Consider the following 18,395-nt stretch of genomic DNA (forward strand, 5'->3'; position numbering starts at 1 on the left):
CATGAGATTGAGGGTGTGGGAAAAACAAAAAGTAATACTAGTGATGTGAGGGGTTTTTCCATTTTTTAAAAAAGCTGATATTTCCATAATGTTGACTTCAATTTATATAAAATCCTAGAAATCCACTATGGGTAAGAGAAAGCAGTAAGAAGAGATTTGTATGTGAAGAGAAGCTAAAAATTCAAGAAGATGTTTTCATGCACAAATATATTAGAGGGAGATCTTTGTCTCAAATTCAGATAAAATATGCAAGACGTATAGGATAGCATATTGATTATATATAAAATAGAAGATTTTTATAAACAAGTTAAAAGCAATGAAAAGCCTCATAATTTGGGTTATCTTTGTAGAGCACATTGAAGCTGAAAGTTGGTAAACACAACATGGGATCGTTACACTTTCTAAAGCATCCTCTGGGAAAATTAATCTGCTAAAGCAATTGTTTCCAAACACATAGTGGATATCTGAATCACCTGAACATCTAGGTGAAAATGCCAACTCCAGGCTCTATTCTCCGGCCATGGACCTTTGCATTCTTTAATAATCCTCCAGGTGATTCTGATACCAAGATCCTGGCTCCTTTCATGTCAGAAAAGTCATGGTCTTTAAAAACCCCATAAACTTGATTCTTGTAATAATTTGGGGGAGCTTAAATGAAAGACAGCTCTCCTGTATATTCCCCATAATTGCTTCTTGTCTAACATTATTCATGCATCCTAAAATTTCATATAATCTCATAAAATCATAAAACTTCATAAAATCTTATATCATTAAAATATTTATTTTCTGTATTTGTTGCATTATCTTTTTAGCTTGGGTCATTCTTTCTTGAAGATTTTTCTTCTTTGGCAAAATGTTTTGTTTTTTTTTTTTCTCTCACAAAACTTGTCAATATTCCTGGTGAATGTAGTGTGTATAATAGATAAGCCTATAGTACCTTGATAGGGCAAATGGTGTTTTCCATAATGACCACAATGATATTTTCTAGCTTCTGTGCTTTTCTGCAAGGTGTACATCTTGCCGTCCCACATCAATGGACTTTGATCTTTCTTCTTGAATCTGGACTGAACTTAGTATATCTTTGACAAATGATATTCACAAAAGTGATATTTGGGGGCTTCGTATGTTAGTTTAATAAAAGCCTTCACATATTCCACCATGGTTTATTCAAAGGCTTGATATTAGTAGACTCCTTCTTAGCCCTAGTTACTAGGCTGTGCGCATCCCAGGACACATGGAGAAGCCATTTATAAATATTCTAATAAATGTCCCCGATTGAAATCCCAGACAGCAGACAACTACAACTTCCAGCCATATCATTAAGCCATGTTGCACATCCAGTCTAATTGAGACTTCAAATTGCTTGTCACTAAGATATAGAATCTAGAAAATATGCCTAATGCACTGTTGTACTTGGCTAAGGAGATTTGGAAGTAGAGTTTTGAAAGTGGTAACACTGATTTTATGCCACATATGATAAGGTACAGATAAAAGGATATGAGATAATAATCAAATTGTTCAGTGTTGAAGCACAATTTAGGGTACATACTAGAGTCAAGCCTAGCTAGGTTCTAATAAATGTGGCTTTTCCCACCCACAGCATCTTCACAGGAGGAAAAATTCTCCAAGTAAAAAATGCTTTAGGGAGTTGTATCATCTATAGATCAAGTTTGTAAGAATATTATTTACTAGGAATACAGAAATATTTAAGGGTGTGCCTTATAAATATTTTCTACTAGACAAAGAACTTCTATGAATCTTAGCATTATTCTCCTCTGACATGATAACTCTCAGCCACAATTAGGCAGTGGACAATCAGGGAGATATTTGTGGGTGTGGCTTTTGTCTAAGGATTAAAACTATAAAATAGTCATAGATTTTTAAAAAGAGAAATCCACAGATGAAACCACCATCAGTTTCTACTTAAAGGGGCATAGTCTTTTGAAAAGAAGTTTTTGAATCTTCAACTTCTTCAGGCAGACAACATGCTGAGAAAGTTACTCAGGTCATTTCTCATTGAAAAAAAAAAAAAAGACATAGTCTACTGAGGCAGTTGCCCATAATCCTTTCCAGGAAGGGGGCTTGGGTCCTTATTGGTAGGTAAGAGACAGACATGAGAGAGAAGTGGGTACAGTGAGGTTAAGGAGATAATGCCACAAACTTGACCTACTGTGCTGACCCCCACATGCTTTCTTTCAGATAAGCAATTTATTTCACCCCTGCCAGACTGAGGTCAATTGGATATGTCACATTATTTAGTAAACAACATGTCATCTGCAGGAGATGCAGGCCCTAAAGGATCCTCCCTGCTGTTAAGAAGAACACAAGCTACTCTAAAGTGGAGGATTTTATGATCTTTACACAGACCCACCACATTGCAGAACTCAGGGACATAAGATGATAAGAGGCAACACTCTTAACCATAAAATTTAACATGTTCCCAATTAGAGCCCCTCAACATGCACCCAAATGACTCAGAGTTGCCTGGATCGTTCACATGTCATTGTAATAGTAAAATCTCCCCTCCATGGGGTAAGACCATGTGCAGTGAGGATGTGGAAGTCTGATGCAATCCTGTTATCAAAGGTCAACTGGTGGACACAGGCAGGACTTTTCTGGAAACTTCTCTGAGATGCCCAACAAAATTGGGGAGCAGGAAGTATATACTGTCCCTCTCCTTTCCCAGGGGAACTACTTTGTCCCTTGAGAGTGTCCCCTTTTTCCTTTACCTATCCCTTCTAATAAACTCACTCTGGATACTATGTGTGATGTGTCTGAAATTTTTCTGGCACAGTAGCAAGAACCAGTGACAAATGACATCCTTGGTTGCTTTGTCTCTGTTGGTGGCCTTGCTCTGTAACATTTATTCATAGAATATTGTCACATTTTGGACTGAATTTTAAAATTGTAATGACAAGTGACTTAATATACCTCGCCTGTACTTTGATCTATAAGTATCTATTGCAGGCATCCTATCTCAGCATCACTATCCTATATGGCTATATAAAGGTCAGAATACTCAATTATTTACCTTACGGGACTTCAGTTTGAGAAGAACTGCATTCAAAGAACTGTGTACAGGGAACTGTAAACAAGAACTTACTTTTTAAATTTCTTGATTGACATATATCAGTTGTACAAATTTACAAGGTACGAGGTGATATTTTGATTCATGTGTATACTGGGCAGTGATCAAATCTGGATAATTAATTTATTCATCAAGGTAAACTTTTTTCACTTCTTTATGATGAGGATATTCAAAAATTTTTTCTTCTAGATATTCTAAAATAAGACATTGTTGTTACTAAATTCACCCTGCTGTGCCTTAGAATACCAGAATTTATATCTTCTATTTGTCTGGAACATTGTAACCAGAGACTTGTGTTTGCCCACTCCTTCTTTCCCTTCCTCATCCAGTTTCAAGTAACAACTGTTCATTTCTCAAATCATATGAAATGTGTGCTTAAATTAATCTCATAATGGGAATGAGAGTTTCACGTCTTACGGAAGAGATATATCCATGGATATTGGACATAGGAGGAGATATGTATTATTATTGCCAGAGGATGCACTTTCACAGGATAAATCTTCCAAGCATGTCCAAAACAGTATCTTGCATCCCATATACTTTCCTGTAATAGTATCTGCCTTCCCAGGAGGTGCAGTCTAATTCCCATCCCTTCTTCTGGGTTGACTTAACTGATTTCCTTGAAAATGGATATGATATACTGAGATATTTGAGGCAGTGTTGTAAGAAAACTTATAACCTCTTCATTGGAGTCTTTGAATATTTACATTTTGGACACTTTCAAGAACACAACCACTGTGTGGTGAGAATTCCAAATCACAGGGAGAGGCCATGTGGTGGACAGTCCTGGCTGAGCTTCCAGTTGACAACCAGCATCAATTCTGGTCAAGCTTAGAGATGATTAGGACTCTATCAAAAATCTGATTAGCCAGCTGAGAAAGAGAAACCAAGTGAGAAGTACCCAACAGATGCTAGAAAATTCACAAAATCAAAGGGGATGATGACAAATTCTTTTAAAACCACTACATTTGGAGGTAATTATGTGAATAAGAGATAACTGGGAAAATTGGATTCTGAGGACTGTGATCTTTGTCCAAAAATCTTGAACTATCTACCTCAGCTATTTAAACATCTCGAAAAATCTCACAATTTGTATTGATTCAAATACATGCAAATCATTATTAATATAAATTGAGCGTATTTAGTCCTGAGCACATCACCTACTATTGTCCACTTACTTTTTCTTGAATCACAATCCAGTCTTTGAACTTCAAGGCATTAATAATACATTGAACTTACTGGCTTTTACAGTTATACATTTATGCTTTATTCTCATTTCCTAATTATCATCCTTGCCAGCATTAATATTATGATCCATTCCTAAATTTAATCTATAATACAAACATTCTCTCTCTCTCTCTCTCTCTCTCTCTCTCTCTCTCTCTCTCTCTCTCTCTCCCTGTCTCATTTCTTCCCTGTCTCTCTAACACACACTTGTAAGCACTTTCTTGTAGCAATGCAGCCTCCAGACCTAAACATAACTTTGCACCTACTATGTGCTGTGCCACAGAAATGGGTTCAGCAATTTCCTTCATATTCTTGAATTATTGATTTTCACTCAGTTGCATCTGTCCCCATCAAGAAAAACACCTGATAACATGTCTTCCACCTTAATATGTTTCTTGACTCCGGATTCTTTCTAGCTATTGCCTTCAATTTTATATTTTCCTTTGCAGTACAGCTCCTTGAAAGAGTTGTTTATATCCACTGCTTTCAATTCATCTCTTGAACTTTCTCCTTAACACACTCCTACCCAAATTTTGTATTAATTACCACTGCATTATTCTGTTTTAATTTGTTGCTAAATAAATTGTTGCTACAAGGTGTCCTATTCCTCTTATTTTTTGAACTATTAGCAGTTTTTTATATACTTTTTATATTATTATATGCACATTTCTTCCTTTCAAAATTATGTTCTTCCCTTAGCTTCAGTGAGTTTTTTCCCTCCACTTCTTTATATCTACCTTTCATTTGTCTTCTTCACTGTTCCTTTGTTTTGAGTCAACTAAACATTAGGGTTTGATCTTTGGTGCTCTTTCTGTTCATTCCCTATCTCTTCATCTCATTTGGCCTCAGGCTTTAAATTACTGCCATGCTTCTGCTGATGATGATCTGAGAGCCTATATTCCCACATGGACATTTTCTCTGAGCTCCTGCTTGTACTTCAACAATTGCCTCCATGTCATTTCCTTTGCAGATTATGGGGAAAGTCAGCACCTTCACACTGAGCCATAAGTAGCAGGAACTCTGATTAAGTATTAATCACCTGGTGTAATTTGATCAAGAAGAGAATACAAGAAATTACCCTAGTAAACATACAAACAGGTGAAATGGAAATAAGGAATCAAGTTCAAGATCTCCATAGAGAAATGCAAATTAGACAAGTGATCATGGTCTTGAAAGTAGCTAGTTTGTGATACTAGATTTGGCAACAACAACAAAAAAAAATGCAAATTCTGACATGAGCTGCATTACTTCCAATTCTGTCTTTATTCCAAGACTCCTCCCTTTTTCCTGAGTTGCTTTTCCCCAAATTCTGGTACAGTTGGTTAGATTTTTTTTTTTTTAATCTCAAGGTTGGGAACTATTAGTGCTTTAGTATAGGTTGATGGTGACTCCTTCTCCTGTAATGCAATATGCCTAGCCTTTAAAATTGGTCCTAACATGACTCTTGGTGTGTCTTGCTAGGGATCTTATCTAAAAACTCATCCCTATGTTTAGCAGCTGGGACCATTGGTGCTCTGAGCCAACTTCAGCCACTGTGGACCCCACACAGAAGCAGACCTCAGGTGCAAGAAATGTGCTACCTGTGGTGGATCAAACTTTCTCTAATGGTGGTGAGAATGCAGAGCCTTCTCATGGAGGCTGGCATGAGGGGGAAATTGATGGGGTGGACAGAAAACAAGTTGAGGACAACTCTGTAAGGCCAGGAAGAGAGGTAGGGGAAGATAAAGTCATCTATCATCTATGATGAGTGACATTGATGTTTTTAGCTACTCTGGAGATCATCTTATACTTTCCCCCAACTCCATTGTAGAAAGGAGAGTTCCTTCAACCACTCAGGTTTGGGTAGCCTTAGTGCATATCAGTTAATCATTGGTAAAATTTCCTTATAGCATATATCAGTACAGCATTTTATGCATAGATTGAGGATTACTTGGTTATTACACTTAGTAGACTGTAAGCTTGATGTATCATCAAACATGAATGTTTTTATTCTTCAATATATATTAAATCCCTAGAAGAATTACCAGCACATAAGACTGTAAATTCTCTTGACAAAAAATATGAAATCAAAGAGCAGACTTTGAAAAAAAAAACATTTAGGAAAATGGAAAATGGAAACCTAAGATACTGAAGGATAAGGAAAATAAAAAGGGACACAGAGACAAGATGCAGAGCCAGGAAAGAAAGATGGCAGAATGGCAGAAGGGCCAAGCTGCCAAACTTTATTTATATCAATAGGTTACTTTAGGTCATTGGCATCATCATATTGTTTATTGTCTCACTAAGCAGGTTACAGACTTAGCAACATTATGCAGCTTATTCCTCAGTTACATACTAAGTTGAAATGTGTAATGTTAGGAGCTGTGTAGCTCTCAAGAAAGTCCATTGTATACAGTTATTGTTATGTGGGTAGGTTTAGGCTCAGTGAAACATTGTGGTTGTCTAAACAAGAGAGTTCCTTTATTCCCAGAAGCTATGTGCCTGAGATCAAGGCCGAGGCTGATCTCAGACCCTAGCACAGAGACTCATCATGAAGAACATTGCTATAGCAGCCAGGCATCCTGTGTCTTTGCACAGAAGTTTCCCCAGCAGCCAGGCATTCTGTGTCTTGCACAGGAACTTCCTAGCCACCAAGCATGCCACAATCATGAAATTATTAGAGACCCTGATCTCAAACATAGAACCCCAACAATGAAGAGAAATTATAGTGTTTATTATGAGTTGTAGATATAGAAATTGTTTCAATGAAAATATTCTCCAAAATTCTTTAGAATCTATATATCAGATCTTTCCACATTGATACACATATTGAATAAAGCCAAATAACTGAGTAGTGTGTGTGTGTTTGTGTGTGCATGAGCGTGCATGTGTGCATATTTGTAAATTAAGAAATAGCTTATAAAACTACAATGTCAATGCAAAGTGCTGAGAATGGTGAATAGATTTCTGAAATTCCAAAATCAAGAATATAGAAAATTTTTATTATATTTGAATAGTATTGATGATAGTATACAAAAAGATTAAGTAAAGAATATGGGGAAAACAAGACTATTCTTAGATTTCTGTGAATTCTGCCTCAATTGATGTTGTTGGATTTGTCAAGAGCTGAATTGCTTAGGGGTCCAATATCCACCTACCATTAAAACCCCCAGTGACATTCTTTCTCTGGAGAAATGACGTAATATGATGGTTTTGTCCCTGGTGTGGGAATGGGAGTGGAGGGGCCCATGTAACCTGAATGACCTCCTGGAAATACGGGCAAATGCATAAATGCTTTCATTTACCTCTTACTAGAATCTTTTCCAGTTTAAAATTGTACTCAGTTCCTTCTAAACAGACTCTTCCTACTAACCCTGTTCACCAAGAGAAAGACCGTTTGGTGAGGAAAAACTGTAGTCAGTTGGTGAAGAGAAAGGCCTTCCCAGGTTCTGTCATTCCACCAAACAAAGTGTCCTTCATTTTACTCAGGGTTTGAATATGAACTGTGTGCTGAGGGACCTGGCCCTGGGAGAAAGGGGTTCTTCTGGCACCAATCATTCTATGACAAGCAGATAGAGCCTGACAGGAGACTATTGACTTTAACTGCTGACAAGCAAATATAGCTGGACATAGAGCCAGGAATTCAGAAAGAAAGGGCTCTTTGGAGAAAAGAAATGAGATTGGAATAAGTTTTGATTGAAGCAGAAAACCTTGGTTGGGATTTTTTTTTTTCCTCCCTATATAGTTGTAATGATGGCTGGGTTTTTTCCTTCTGAAATTATTTCCTCATGACACTGAGGAAATGTGCTTCCTATTTGAGGAGGGGCAGCAAATAGGTACTACAAATAGATGAACTCCATTCTCTCCAAACTTCCAGAGACATTTGGGAACTGTCTTAGTCCACCTGCTTTTAGACCACAGGAAATCACATGGCCATCACTTTAGGGAGGACTTCATGGGGATCTTGTTGCTATATATTCTCCATAGAAGCTCAGTCCCTATAGGAGTTCAGTTCATCAGCCTGAAAATGGAACTTAGAACAGGCATTCATGTAGGGTGCTGGCTGTCTAGGGCAGTGGGAACTAGTTACATTTCTCCGAAGTAGAACTAGTTACATTTCTCCTAGTATGTTTGCTTGGGCTGAATGAGGACTCAAAAAAAAAAAAAATCAAAACTAAGAGAGATGCCTCCTTCTGTAAAGCTTTGACTGCGGACCTAGAAGAGATGACAACCGATCCCTGCCAAACACATTAAAATATAGCTGTTGTGACTTGTTTACAAGGTCCTTGGGAGATAAACCATGTTCAAAAGGTAGTGTGAGGCAAGGCTCCAATTCCATTCCTCATGTGGATATCAGTTGATCTGATGCTATTTATTAAAGAAGCTTTTCTGTCCTCATTTTTTTTCTTGTTACTCCTGTCAAAGATTAGTTGGCCAAAGATGCAATAATTTATTTTTGGACTTTCCAGTCTGTTCCATGGATGTGTACATCTGTTTGTTTTAGATAGCATCATACTGTTTTAATTATAGTATTTCTATTATGCATTTTTTTAAGAAGAGAGAGAGAGAATTTTTAATATTTATTTTTTAGTTTTCGGTGCCACAAATCTTTGTTTGTATGTGGTGCTGAGGATTGATCCCGGGCTGCACGCATGCCAGGCAAGCGCGCTACCACTTGAGCCACATCCCCAGGCCCATCTATTATGCATTTTTAAGTCAGGAAGTGTGATGCCTCCAGCTTTGGTCTTACATGAGATTGCTTTCACTATTTGGAGTCTTTTTCTGTTCCATAAGAATTTTAGGATATGTTTCTGTTTCTGAAAGAATGCCACACCATTGGGAGTTTTTTTTAGGAGCACATTAAATCTATGCTCACTTTGAATAGTATGGAGATTAAACAATATTATTTCTTCCAATCACAAATATAATATATATTCCCACTTACCTTTGCCTTCTTTACTTTCCTGTTTTTGTGTTTGAGGATTTTCAGAGTATAAGTCTTTCATTTCTTATTTTATTCTTTTTGTTGATATTGTACTTTTTCTTAATTTTATTTTGGATTATTGGTATTTATGTATAATAATGTGACCTTTTTTTTTCAATGTTGAAGATTGCATCCAAGAGTGCTTAATCTCTGAGCAACATTATCAGTTCTTATTCTTAAATTTAAATTACCACATTCGCCAGACTGGCAATGAATTTGCAGTTTCTCCTATCTCAGCCTCCTCAGTATCTAGGATTATAGGCACATGCCACTATGCTTGGCTAAATGTGACCTATTTTTTACATGTTGATTTTGTATCTTTCAATTTTATTGAATTGGTTTATTCTAACTTTTTTGAACTTTAAGGTTCATAAATATATAATCACATTTCCTGCAAACAGATATACTTTTTTTTTAGTCCTTCTTTACCAATTTAGAGACCTTTGTTTCTTTTTCTTAATTAATTCCTGTGGCAAGGAATTCTACTATCCTAAATAGAAGTGGTAAGAGTGGGTAACCTTTCCACTTTTAGGTAAAGCTTTCAGGTTTTCCCCATTGGTTTTGATGTTAGTTATAGGGTTTTCATGTATGGTCTTTCCTATGTTGAGAGAAGTTCTTTGTTTACCTAACTTATTGAGTTTTTAATCCTGAACAGACATTGAACTTGTAAAATGCTTTTTCTGAGTCTATTGAGATGATCCTGTTCTTTTCTTCTTTGTATTGTAAATCTGGTTTATCACATTTATTGGTTTATATATGTTGAACCATCCTCAAGAATCATTTCCAGTTGATCCTGGTGTATGATCCATTTAATGGGCTGCTGAATTTGGTTTGCTAGTATTTTATTGAAGATTTTGCTGCAAAAATATGCCTGAGGGATATGAGTGCCCCTTTTTCCTCATTCAACTCAGCTAGTTTTATGGTTTATTTCTGCTGTGTTTTATGACTTTACATGAGTTAAGTTATTTTTATTTTCTTCTTTTTTAATATAAATATATTTATTATTTGTTTATTTTTATATCATGCTGAGAATCAAACCCAGGGCCTCAGACATGCCAGGCAAGCACTCTACCACTGAGCCATAACTCCAGTCCCTCTTGGTAATTGTCTGTATGTCACTGGAGACTCTGTTCATTATTATCAGATTACACAGCTTTTAATGCTCAATCTTTAAGTTCTGATAGTATTTCTTTTATGACTTCAAAATTTTCTTAGTTTGATCCTGGTTCTTTTTTTTTTTTAAGTTTCAGTATTTCAATTAAATAGTAGTAAGTTTTCCTGACATTTCTTGTTTATCCATTATTGTAATTTTATAATGTTTATTCATCTTTTATCCTGGCTATAATAATGAGTCCTTGCCTATTAAGTCCAACATCTAGTTGATTTTGGTGTTGGTCTCCATTAACTACCTTTTCTCTTGTGTGTGGGTCATGCTGTCTTGTTTCTTTGTATTTTCAATAATTTTATAGTGTATCTAATAATTTTATAGTGTATCCAATGATCTAATGATTTGGGATACTCTGAAGAATATTTTTTCAGGCAGTTAACTGGGTTTCACTCAAATTCTAAATTCTCTATTGCAGCATGCACCAGCTGAAATTTCTGTTCAGTTCTGGTAGGCTATTCTGGACTGCTTGACATCTGTCTCAAATTATGCACTTCAGAAATTTGGTCCGAGTTTATATATACAATTTGGGACTTAATTCTCTCTGATTCTTCCATCACTTTCCAACTTGTCTGGTAGTACCAAATCATTCTTTACGTTCTTTGAATGAGTAAGTATATGTTGCTGAGTTTTAAATATCCCACCCAATGTCAGTTGATACTGATGTTTGCCCCCAATTGATGTTTGTTCCCTTCTTCCAAATATTGATTCAGTGATTTTTATTTTTGTTGTTGCTTTATAGTTCCTTTAGGTTTACTCATTTTTTTACATTTTTCCAAAGTTTCTTTCTTTCTGGTTTTATTTATTTTTATTTTTTGGTACTAGGGATTTAACGTGGAGGAGCTCAATCACTGAGCCATATTCTCATCCCTTCTTTAGAGATGGGGCCTTACTAAGCTGCTTAGGAGCTCACTAAATTGCTGAGACCGACTTTGAACTCATGATCCTCCTGTCTCAGCCTCCTGAGCTGCTGGGATTTTCAGGCATGTGCCACCATGCTCAGCCATTTTGTTCAAAGTTTCTAATGGTGATCTTTATGTGAGATGTGCCATTTATAAAATGTATACCTCCAGGGTTTAATCCCTAGCGCCGCCCCCCCCCCAATATACCTCCATTAGTACAGCAACAATTACATGAAAGTGTTATGAAGTATGGTAGCTTTTATAGATTACATTGTGTCTTTTCAAATTCAAATGTCATGGCCCTAATTCCAAATATGATTTTATTTGGTATAAACGGTGTTTAAAGATGTAATTAAGCTTACATGCAGCCATGGGGATGGGGCACTAATCCAATATAACTGGTGAAATTTTAAGAAGATGGAAAAACACCCAGGATGGGTGCACACAGAGGAGGACATGCGAGGACCCAGGGAAAAAGAGGACATCTGTAAACTACAAGGAGAGGCCTCAGGACTAACCTGTTGACACCTTGATCTTGAACTACCAGCTCCCAGGACAGTAAGAAAATAAATTATTTTTATTAGAAATCATATAGTCCATGATATTTTGTTATAGTATCGCTAGAAGACTAAGATAGATTTAAGGTCCTGCTGTAACAAATACCTAAATATGTGGAAGTAGCACTGGCACTGGATGATTGATGGAGGCTGGGAAATTTTTGAGGTGCATGCTAGCAAAAGCTCAGATTTCCTTCACAATTTTGTTGCCAGGGATATTGATGTTACAACTGATTCTGGTGAGACTCAGACATAAAGGAGGAACATGATATTGGAAACTGGAAGATAGTCTTTGTTATAAAGTGATAAAAGCTTTCTAATTGTGTTCTACTGTTTTTTGGAAAGTAGCTACTGCAAGTGATAAACTTGGATAGTTAGCTGAAGAAATTTTGAAGCATGGCTTTGAGAGTGCAGCCAGATTTCTCCTTACTACTTACAGTAAAATATAAGTGGAGAGAGAGAAATTGAAGGATTGTTAAGAAAAAAATAAAAACAGAACTTAAAGATTTGGAAAAATTCTCAGCCAATCTGTATTTCAAAAAATGAAAAAGCATATTTTAATGAGAACACCAAGGATGTATCTGGCTGGAAAATAATTTGATAAGATACTATGAATGTGAACCACAGAACTAATCCATCATCTTAGCTAAAGCCAGGAGAAGATAGGGTGCTATGCTAGCAGAAACACTGCCAGCTGGGATTGAAGAGGACAGAAATAGAACAAAAATGGAGTATTGGAAGTCAGGGCTTCACAGGATGATAGGAGAGAGCTGTTCGGTTCCACACATGTATTGACTTCAGAGATCAGCAGAGCTGCCTTTCTCACGGTGGGCCCAGAGATCATAGGCCTGTGGGAATGAGGTTGTCTCCTCTGTTTCACTGGACACACCTGACATGGAACAAATCTCAGAAATGAGGGTGCAGCTCAAGGCCTCAGAGACTAGGCCACTGCCTAGGGCTGGAGGAGTAAGCCCACTTCTCCAGGGTGTCTCTAAAACAGGATTGCCATCACAGTGGGCCCAGTAGGGAGGGCCACCGTCTGAGAGTTCTTTATGTATTCTATGTATTCATGTTCTCTCAGAAGAGTAGAGAGCAATGTTTTCTTTCAGTGAGTTCTTTTTTCACATATTTCTGTTTTTTTATTTTTTTTTGAGGCTCAGAAACTTTTAATTTGATGCCATCCCATTTACTAACATTTGCCATATATCCCGAGCTTTGGGGGTCCTATTGAAAAAGTAGTTGCCTGTGCCGATGTGGTGGAGTGTTGACCCTAAATTTTCAACTTGATAATGAGTGAATCTATGTTGACTATTTTTATTTTATTTGTCATCCTGGCTGGGCCATGAGATGTGCCAATATTGGATCAAATGCTCTAAATGTTGCTTTGAAGGATTTTTGTTTGTTTTTGTTTTTTAAATGAAATTGACAGTTCAAACAGTAGTCTTTGAGTAAAGCAGATTACTCTCTATAGGGTGGTAGGCTCATGCAAATAGAGGTTCTTCACAAAAAGTGGAAGTTTTGTCTCCAGACTGCCTTTTATTAGAGTGGAAACATCCATCCTTCCCAGTCTACTCTGCAGATTTTTGACTTGCCTGATTGCATATATATGTGAGACGTTTACTTACAACAAATGTCTCTGACTCTACTATGTAAGAATAGTAGAGTCAGAGATATCAAGAATGTACCTAGAGAGTCTCAGAAATAAAGCAATACTGAGAAGAAAAAGAATGTTCCACTTCTTTTGCCGATAAGACACAAGACCCTGGGCTGGGAGGACATACAATTTAGTAGAGGCATGACAGAGGGGTGTAGTGACTGCAGGCACTGAAAATAAAAATGTACCTGGCATTGGAAAACACGGGGATATTTCAAATCAGAATGCAGAGACTGTGAAGCACTGTGTTTGGGAAAATTGGAAAGTCACTGGCATCCTGTGCAGGTGAGTGTAATGTCTATTGCAATGAGTACCTCAGAACCCCAGGTCGACAAACTTCTGATCACTATTTGTTGATGGCTCAAGTAACAGCCTGCACATTGTCCATGGATAATTCTACTAATTGAAGAACTCATTCAGTCCTCTCATGGGACCTAATTCTTGGCACAATACAGTCCTAAGACATCAGAAATGCAAGAGAGCATGAATGCTGCTCAGAGATTCAGAGGTAATGAGAAAACCCTAGAACGGATACACAGATGGACAGCAGTCCAGTTGCTTTTCACTGGACTATGTGAGGCCAGGATGCCTCTCCAACCTCTTACTAAGAAAGACTGAAGCTGAGTTCATTTAGAGGCTTCCTATTCTTTTCTGCAGAGGTCTTCATTTCTGAGACCAGGAGCCTCTGTCAAAAAGTGGATAGATGTTGAGAGCCATAGCTGAAGGGGCCCCAGCAAACTTCCAGCTGCCAGCAAACTTCCAGCTGCCGGCTGATGATTGGCTCACAGCAGCCCCAGCAACATCTAGCTGATTGGCTCCTCTGTGGTGATGCTCATTGAGCTGTTTCCCCGCCCTTTCAGACTGCCAGCTGATGATTGGCTCACAGCGGCCCCAGCAACATCTAGCTGATTGGCTCCTCTGCGGTGATGCTCATTGGGCTGTTTTCCTGCCCTTTCAGACCATGGAGCTGCTCATTGGGGGACTTTTTTGGCTCTGCCCACACAACCCAGCCAATCGGCCTCAAGAGCAGGAGGATTGTGGGAGGTGGAGAGGCGTGTGTTGTGGTGAGAGGCTTGTGGGAAGCTGGTTGTGGCAGTTGGGCTCTGAGGGTTTTTCCTGAGGAGCTGTTTTGTTTGGCGTGTGTGGTTCTAAAAATAAAGTTAGTTTCTTTTGACAAGTGGCTCCTGAATTGTGCCCAGCCAGACTGCGGCATTTGGTGGCCCATACGGGGCGACTGAGGGTAAGTAAACTTCTCGTTCCTGAGGGCAGGGCGACAGGATGGGTAGCCATTTTAAGATTCCTCTTTTGTTTTGCTTCACTTTTGTTTTAAGTTGCCTGTCCCTCGAGATGAGTGAGACGGAAGAAAAACCGCTCACATCTGAGGAAAAACTATTCCCGTCTGAGGAACAGATAGGGAGAAAGGCTATAATGATTTTTTGTTCCATTTTTATTTCATTCTATCTCGGTTTTGTTTGGTGTTATCTTGTTGGGTTGTATTATAGTAGAAATATGGGATCAGAAATTAGTAAAAAACATACCGAAAGAGTGTTAAGTAAATTGTTAGAGGAAGGAGGCATCCCAGTAAAATCAAGAGTAGTCAAGGCATACATTGAGAAGGTCTCTCGAACTAGTCAGACAGAGGAAGAGAATTTAGAGCAGAAAAAGCCATCAGGGGAAAAGTTACAACAGGAGACTGCTACTAACACCTTTCTATCACTCGAGGGTGTAAGGGTCCAACCAACAGCACCACCTCTACAGGAGACTGCTACTAACACATTTCTATCACCAAAGGATGTAAATGTCCAACTAACAAGACCACCTCCATATGCTGGGAGGCCCCCAATCCCCACAGTTGATAGTTGGGATCCTGAGACAGGATCTCAAGTATTAACATGCCCTGTATTTGAGGTAGGAGGGCAGCAAATTTACCATGCTTTAAATTTCAAAACAGTAAAGCAGCTAAAAGAGGCTGTAACAACCTATGGTTCTCAAGCACCCTTCACTGTAAGCTTGGTAGAATCCATTAACAACTTGAACATGACGCCAGCAGATTGTGCTAATATGTGTAAAGCTGTGCTAAATGGAGGACAATACCTGTTATGGAAGGTTGCCAATGAGGAATTTTGCAAGGAGAAGGCTAGGCGAAATGCAGCAGCTGGTTATCCTCAGAGAAATCTAGATATGTTGTTAGGAAAGGGACCTTATGAGGATCAGCAGCAACAAATTGCATATGATCCTGGTGTATACTCACAAATTGCTGTAGAGGCGATTAGGGCATGGAAGACTTTACAAGGATATGGAGGTTTACAAGGTCAATTATCTAAGATAATACAAGGAGCTAATGAATCTTACACTGAATTTTTAGATAGGCTTATCAAACAGTTACCAGAGTTTTTGGGAATACAGAACAAGCAATGCCATTAATAAAACAACTGGCTTATGACCAAGCGAATCGTTGGTGCAGAGAAATCATTAGACCATGGAAGCATGAAGATTTAAACACATATATTAAATTATGTAGAGATATTAATGAACAAGAGCAAGTCATGGCAGCTGCAGTAAAACAGGCTTTAGATGCCAGAGACATTAATGAATAAGGGCAAATTGTGGCAGCTGCAGTAAAACAGGCTTTAGATTCCAGGCCAAGAACATGCTACAATTGTGAACAAACAGGACATTTTGAAAGGAATTGCCCCATAGGAGGAGGGTTTAACAAAACTAGGTATCAAAGGAGTAGAATACCGGGTATTTGCCCACGATGCCATAGAGGGAGACATTGGGCTAATGAATGCCATTCTCAAACCACCATAGAGGGTACTCCATTATCAACAAACGAACAAGGATCAGGTGTTTATCCACGATATTGTGGAGAAAGGCATCGGGCTCCATTGCCAAAAAATGGACAGGGGGGCCCAATGCTCTGGGGCCCAAAACCACAAATATACGGAGCACTGGAGGAACCCAGCAACCCCATCAGGGTAGCGCCCAGGACACATTGTCCATCAGATCCCTCATCAGACAAACCAGAGGGAGCGCAGGGTTGGACATTTGCGCCTCCGCCAGATCTGTACTAACTCCAGAGATGGGAGTTCAAATCATTCCCACAGGGGTAAAAGGACCTCTTTCCAAAGGAACAGTAGGCTTATTATTGGGATGCAGCTCTTTACTCTAAAAGGACTTTTGATAAGTCCTGGGGTAATTGATCCCGATTATGAAGGTAAAATAAAAATTATAGCCAGTTCTCCAAAGGGTATATCAGTAATTTCACCAGGAGATAGAATAGCACAGTTACTAATAATACCAAGCCTACATGATAAATTTTCCAGTCGTGCTGTAGAAAGAGGTTCCAAGGGATTAGGCTCCACAGGTGTAGATTGGGCTATGCTTTCTTAGGCTCCTGAATTGTGCCCAGCCAGACTACGGCAGATAGATACCCTGTAGTACATCCCTCTCTTCTGTTGTTTCCACAATTTCTGGGTTTTATTTCCTTGTAACTGTAAACTTCATTCTGAACCGGGGTACTGGGTATTTCAGTCCATGGAAAGACATGAATGTCACTTGTCAAGAACTTAAGTTAGTACCAATTGTTTCTAGTGACGGAACACCTCAGTCATCAGAGCAATGGGGTGACAGGAAGGCAAGATTTAAGGGAAAATTCATAGGTTTGATTTTCTCCAGTTTCAAAGGATGAGTACTGAGGTGGGCGTGTGCGCACGTGTATACACACACACACACACACACACACACACACACACACAGCAGTTGGGCATTGTCTATCTTGGACTCTCATTAAAATTCACCCAAAGATAAAGAACTTAGGAATTCGTATGTCAAAGAACGGCTGAGAACAGATACTACTTGACCAAACAGTCTCCCTCTTTTTTTTTCCTTTTCCTTCTTCTTAGCCTAGAGTTCAACTGGGGAAGAAATGGAATACATAGGGCTCCCACAGGACCCTGCACAAACATTCACCACAGAAACAATTCTCCTAGGAGCTCACTGAATGACAGGCTTTTTTCTTCATCACAGTAAGGAAAACAAAAACAAAAACAAAAACAAAAATACTTACCATACTACTGTTCAGAAATCCTCAAATATGCTTCTAACTCCCTGTATCATTGTAATTAATATACATGAAAATTTATTTTAAAACAGAGAAAAGGACTTTCAATGAAACAGAATTACTATAGAAGTATGAAGAAAAAAAGACTAAACAGGCATGAAGTTAACATTTTTAATTATACAGAAACACTTATTTACAATTTATTTAAAATTTAAAAATCTGTGTTCTTTTAATCTAGTTATTTTTAAAAAATCATTTATTTAATCATTGTGAGGAGGATAAAAAAGAATGGACATCAGGCTACAGTATTACATTTTCTTACTTTTTTGAGGGGGTGCTGAGGACTGAATTCCAGGGCTTTGCACATGCTAGGAAAGAATCTATCACTGAACTACTCCCTACCAAGGGATTACTTCTTATCAAATCAAGATAGGTTATTAAAAATATCCTGTTGCTTAATTTTCACAATAGTACATGGAGTGAGTTTCATAAGGATTATTTTTTTATTTCTTTTAAATGGTAATCTGAATCCCTTACAATTTAGTTTCATTTACTTGATAGGGACCAACATGTGGCATCACCATGATTAAAAAAGCAAAACAAATAAACAAATTGAAAAAGTAAAATACATAATATATACTTGGCACATAGGTGGTCTTGGTATTAGTATCTAGGACATAAAAATGAGACTCCAGTAAAAAGTCAATCCTAGCTCCCTTTCACACAACCTGTTTCATGGGATACTGATACCACTGATACTTTCTGGTATTTAACAG

This window comes from Spermophilus citellus (genome assembly GCF_964194105.1).
Source record: "Spermophilus citellus genome assembly, chromosome: 2".
Taxonomy (NCBI): Eukaryota; Metazoa; Chordata; class Mammalia; order Rodentia; family Sciuridae; genus Spermophilus; species Spermophilus citellus.